This window comes from Myodes glareolus, chromosome 8, assembly GCF_982192425.1.
Source record: "Myodes glareolus chromosome 8, mMyoGla1.1, whole genome shotgun sequence".
In the NCBI taxonomy this organism is placed as follows: domain Eukaryota; kingdom Metazoa; phylum Chordata; class Mammalia; order Rodentia; family Cricetidae; genus Myodes; species Myodes glareolus.
Genome location: NC_142033.1, coordinates 107,062,347 through 107,068,247, shown reverse-complemented (window position 1 = coordinate 107,068,247; position 5,901 = coordinate 107,062,347). Strand labels below are relative to the sequence as shown.

The 5,901-nt window shown below is 46.6% G+C and overlaps 1 pseudogene; it reads left to right on the top strand.

Annotated features, from left to right (window-relative positions):
* Window positions 1–1,520: 1,520 nt before the first annotated feature.
* On the top strand, window positions 1,521–5,634 carry LOC146894003 (ribonuclease 3 pseudogene; annotated as a pseudogene).
* Window positions 5,635–5,901: the final 267 nt, after the last annotated feature.

Here is a 5,901-nt window from a genome sequence, read left to right as displayed (position 1 = left end):
CCTACTCTCTCCCCTCTTCCTCTCCCATTGCACCCCCTCCAATCCTAAGAGAGGGCCATGCACCCTGCCCTGTGGAAAGTCCAAGGCCCTCCCTACTACGTCTAGGTTGAGCAAGGTTTACATCCAAAGAGAATAGGATCCCAAGAAGCCAGTACATGCTGTAGAGACAAATCCCAGTGTCACTATCAGTGGCCCCTTAGTTTGTTCCAACTGTCAAACCCCTTCAGAGTTGACTCCCAGTCCAGTTGGAGTTGGTGAGCTACCATTAGGTCAAGCAACCTGTCTCAGTGGATGACCCCCCCCCCATGGTCTTGAATTCATTACTCATACTCTCACTCCTTCCATTCTTCAACTGGATTTTGGGAGCTCAATCCAGTGCTCTGATGTGGGTCATTGCTTCTGTTCCCATCTGTTGTTGGATGAAGGTTCTATGGTGATATTTAAGATAATCATCAGTCTAACTACAGGGTAAGGCCAGTTCAGACACCCTCTCCTCTATTGCTTAGGGTCTTAGCTGGGGTCATCTCTGTGGGTTCTTGGGCATTATTCTAGAGTCAGGTTTCTTGCTAACTCCATAATGACTCTATCAATTAAGATATCTCTTTCCTTGCTCAAATGTCTGTCCTTCCTCCATCTCAATTATCCCATTTCTCAAGTTCTCCTCAACCCTCCTCTTCCCCTTCCTTCTAGTCCCTGCCCCTACATTCCAAAGTTTTGTCTGTTTCTAATTTCCTTAAGGGTCTATATATGTTTTTCTTTGGGTTCACCTTATTACTTAGTTTCTCTGGGATCATGAACTATAGGTTCAATGTCCTTTGTTTATGCCTAGTATCCACATGAGTGAGTACATACCATATTCATTTTTTTGTGTCTCAGTTACCTCACTTAGGATAGTGTTTTCTAATTCCATCCATCAGCATGCAAAATTCAAGATTGTCATTATTTTTTTAACACTGAGTAGTACTCTAATGTATAGATGTGCCACACTTTCTTTGTCCATTTTTCCGTTGAGGAGCATCTAGGTTGTTTCCTGGTTCTGGCTATTACAAGTAATGTTGCTATGAACATAGTTGAACAAATGCTCTTGTAGTATGGTTGAGCATCTTTTGGGTATATTCCCAAGAGTGGAATTGCTGGATACTGAGGTAGGTTGATTCCCAGTTTTCTGAGAAATCGTCACACTGATTTCCAAAGTGGTTGCACAAGTTTGCATTTCCACCAGCAATGGATGAGTGTTCCCCTTGCTCCACATTAATGTTTTTGATCTTAGCCATTCTGACAGAAGTAAGATGGTATCTCAGGGGTGCGGGCGGTCTGCCATGGAGGCTGTTGTAGTAACCAGGCTCGGCTCCAGCGGTGACCCGAGGACTCTCTAAATTGAAGGATGCAGAAATGACTGACTGAACTCATGATTTCAAGGATCTAGTAGTTCAACATGGGCATGGGTGGCTGTCACGTGAGGCCATTTCTGAACTTACTTTCTGAGTGGAAAATCTAGCATATCTGGAGGATACGTGACCATGCAAGGCAATACGTGTCCCAAAATGTTCCACCCGGGACGAGGGTGTCCCCGAGGACAAGGAGGACATGGAGACAGACCCTTGGCGCCAGCTTTCAGGCCCCAAAATCTGAGACTTCTTCATCCGCAGCAGCCTCCTGTGCAATACCAATATGAAACTCCTAGTGCACCTTCAAGCACATCCTCGAACTCTCAAGCCCCCAATTTTATGCTTCCACGACCAAACTTTGTACCTTTTCCTCTACCCATGCCTCCGTCAGCCCAAGGCCTTGTCCCACCTGCCCTGTTAGGCCCCCTTTCCCCAACCACCAGATGAGACACCCTTTTCCTGTTCCTCCCTGTTTTCCACCCATGCCCCCTCCAATGCCTTGCCCTAATAACCCACCAGTCTCTGGAGAACCTCCTGGACAAGGCACTTTCCCCTTCATGGTACCCCCGCCTTCCATGCTCCACCCTCCACCCCCTCCTGTCATGCCCCAGCAGGTTAATTACCATTACCCTCCTGGCCACTCACAGTTTCCCACCTCCCAACTTCAGCAGTTTCCAGAGCAACTCCAATTCTTTTCCACTCAGTGCTAACAATAGCAGTAGCCCTCATTTTAGACACCCCCCCATACTCACTCCCAAAGGCTCAGAGTGAGAGAAGGTCCCCAGAAAGGCTTAAGCACTATGATGACCACCGACACCGAGATCACAGTCATGGGCGTGGCGAGAGGCATCGGTCCCTGGAGTGCCGGAAGCGAGGCTGCGGCCCTGAAAGGAGAAGACCCAATAGCCGCTACTGGTCAGAGTATGACTAGGGGAGAACACTGTCTCGCCACCACAGCTACGAAAGGAGCAGTGAGCAGAAACGATAGAGACACAGCACCGGGACAACCGCAGATCACCATCTCCGGAGAGGACCTACAAGAAAGAGTATAAGAGATCCAGGGGGAGTTATGGTTTACCAGTTGCTCCTGAAGCTGCTGGGTGCACACCAGAATCACCTGGGGAGATTACTAAAAATTCAGATTCCTGGGCCCCAGCTCCAGAGACCGCGGTGAATCATCGTTCTCCAAGCAGGGAGAAGCAGAGAGCTCATTGGGAGGAGGAAAAAGACAGATGGGGTGACAGCCAGAGCTCTGTCAAAGAGAAGAACTACACTTCCGTCAAAGAAAAAGAGCCTGAGGAGGCGCCTCCTGACAGAAACGAGCAGCAGGAGGAGGAACTGCTTAAACCTGTGTGGATTCGATGCACACATTCAGAGAGTTATTACTCCAGCGACCCCATGGATCAGGTGGGAGATTCTACTGTCCACGGGACAAGTAGGCTCCGTGACTTATATTACAAATTTGAGGAAGAGTTGGGGAACAGGCAAGAGAAGGCCAAAGCTGCTCCTCCTCCGTGGGAACCTCCGAAGACAAAGTTAGATGAAGATTTAGAGAGTTCCAGTGACCTGAATGTGAGTCTGACCTGAGGAGAGCACCTGCTCCAGCAGCTCAGCCACCGAGGTGTTTGATGTCATTGCCGAGATCAAACGCAAAAAGGTTCACCCTGACCGGCTTCATGATGAACTCTGGTACAATGACCCGGGCCAGATGAACGATGGACCACTTTGCAAATGCAGCGCCAAAGCCAGACGCACAGGAATCTGGCACAGCATCTATCCTGGGGAAGAGGCAATCAAGCCCTGCGGTCCCATGACTAACAACGCTGGACATCTTTTCCACTACCGAATTACTGTCTCCCCATCTACCAACTTTTTAACTGACAGGCCAACAGTTATAGAATATGATGATCATGAGTATGTCTTTAAAGGATTTTTTTTTATGTTTGCACATGCTCCCTTGTCCAATATTCCACCGTGTAAAGTGATTAAATTCAACATAGACTACATGATTCACTTTATTGAAGAGATGATGCCTGAGAATTTTTGTGTAATAGGACTTGAACTGTTTTCACTTTTCCTATTCAGAGATATTTTGGAACTGTATGACTGGAATCTTAAAGGTCCTTTGTTTGAAGACAGTCCTCCCTGCTGTCCAAGATTTCATTTCATGCCACGTTTTGTAAGATTTCTTCCAGACAGCGGCAAAGAAGTGTTATCGATGCACCAGATCCTTCTCTACTTGCTCCGGTGTAGCAAGGCCTTGATGCCTGAGGAGGAAATTGCCAATATGCTCCAGTGGGGGGAGCTTGAGAGGCAGAAATATGCAGAAGAATGCAAAGGCATGATTGCTACCAACCCTGGGACAAAACCAAGCTCTGTCCGCTTTGATCAACTGAATTGTGAGCAATTCAACCCTGATGTCATTACTTTTCCAATTATCGTCCACTTTGGGATATGCCCTGCACAGTTGAGTTATGCAGGAGACCCACAGTACCAAAAATTATAGAAAAGTTACGTGAAACTTCGCCACCTCCTAACAAATAGTCCAAAGTCAAACAAATGGACAAACAGAAGATGGCGCAGAGGGAGGAAGCGCTCCAGAAAATATGGCAGAAGAACACAATGCGACGAGAAGTAACTGTGGAACTCAGTAGCCAAGGATTCTGGAAAACTGGCATTTGTTCTGATGTCTGTCAGCATGCAATGATACTGCCTGTTCTGACCCATCATATCCGATACCATCAGTGTTTGATGCACTTGGGCAAGTTGATAGGCTATACTTTCCAAGACTGGTGTCTGCTACAGCTGGCCATGACTCATCCGAGTCACCATTTAAACTTCGGGATGAATTCTGATCATGCCAGGAACTCTTTATCCAATTGTGGAATTCGACAGCCCAAACACGGAGACAGGAAAGTCCATCACATGCACATGCGGAAGAAAGGAATTAACACCCTAATAACTATTATGTCATGCCTTGGCCAAGATGATCCAAGTCCTTCAAGGATTAATCACAGCGAAAGGTTGGAGTTCCTGGGAGATGCTGTCATTGAGTTTCTGACCAGTGTCCACCTGTACTATTTGTTTCCTAGTTTGGAAGAAGGTGGCTTGGCAACCTATCGCTCGGCTATCATTCAGAACCAGCACCTGGCCATGCTTGTGAAGAAACTTGAACTGGATCGATTTGTGCTGTATGCCCATGGGCCAGACCTGTGCAGAGTATCAGACCCCCGGCATGTAATGGTCAATTGTTTTGAAGCATTGATAGGAGTCGTTTACTTGGAGGGCAGCCTGGAGGAAGCCAGACAGTTATTTGGATGTTTACTCTTTAATGACCCGGACCTACGAGAAGTCTGGCTTCATTATCCTCTCCACCCACTCCAATTACAAGAGCCAAATACAGATCGACAACTTATTGAAACTTCTCCAGTTCTGCAGAAACTTACGGAGTTTGAAGAGGCAATTGGAGTAATTTTTACTCATGCTTGACTTCTGGTAAGTGTGTTCACACTGAGAACTGTGGGATTAAACCACCTGACCCTTGGCCACAACCAGAGGATGGAATTTCTAGGTGACTCCATAATGCAGCTGGTAGCCACGGAGTACTTGTTCATTCATTTTCCCAGTCATCATGAAGGACACCTAACATTGTTGTGAAGTTCTTTAGTGAACAACAGAACTCAAGCCAAGGTAGCAGAGGAGCTGGGCATGCAGGAGCATGCCATCACCAATGACAAAATCAAGAGGCCCGTGGCCCTGAGAACCAAGATGCTGGCGGACCTTTTGGAATCATTTATTGCAGCCTTGTACATTGACAAGGACTTGGAATATGTCCATACTTTCATGAATGTCTGCTTATTCCCACGACTGAAGGAGTTCATTTTGAATCAGGATTGGAATGACCCCAAGTCCCAGCTGCAGCAGTGTTGCCTGACCCTTAGGACAGAAGGGAAAGAGCCGGACATCCCTTTGTACAAGACTCTGCAGACAGTGGGGCCCTCCCATGCTAGAACCTACACTGTGGCTGTTTACTTCAAAGGCGAAAGGATAGGCTATGGGAAAGGACCAAGTATTCAGCAGGCAGAAATGGGAGCAGCAATGGATGCACTTGAGAAATATAACTTTCCCCAGATGGCCCATCAGAAGCGGTTCATTGAGCAGAAATACAAACAAGAATTAAAAGAAATGAGATGGGAAAGAGAGCATTGAGAGAGAGCCAGATGAGGCTGAAAACATAAAGAAGTAAAGGCAACACGGAAGTACTGCTGCATTTACTTGCCTAATAACTGTGACTGCTGCCCATCGAGACCTAGCCTAGTTTCCTTCAGACAATAAAGTGTGCCTCTTGAAATAAAACTCAAAGTCAAACTACAAAATAAATAAAATAAAAGACGGCATCTCAGAGTAGTTTTGATTTGCATTTCCCTGATAGCCAAGGAAGTTGAACATACCCTTAAGTATCTTTTGGCCACTCAAAATTCTTCTGTACAGAATTCTCTGTTTAGTTCAGCAC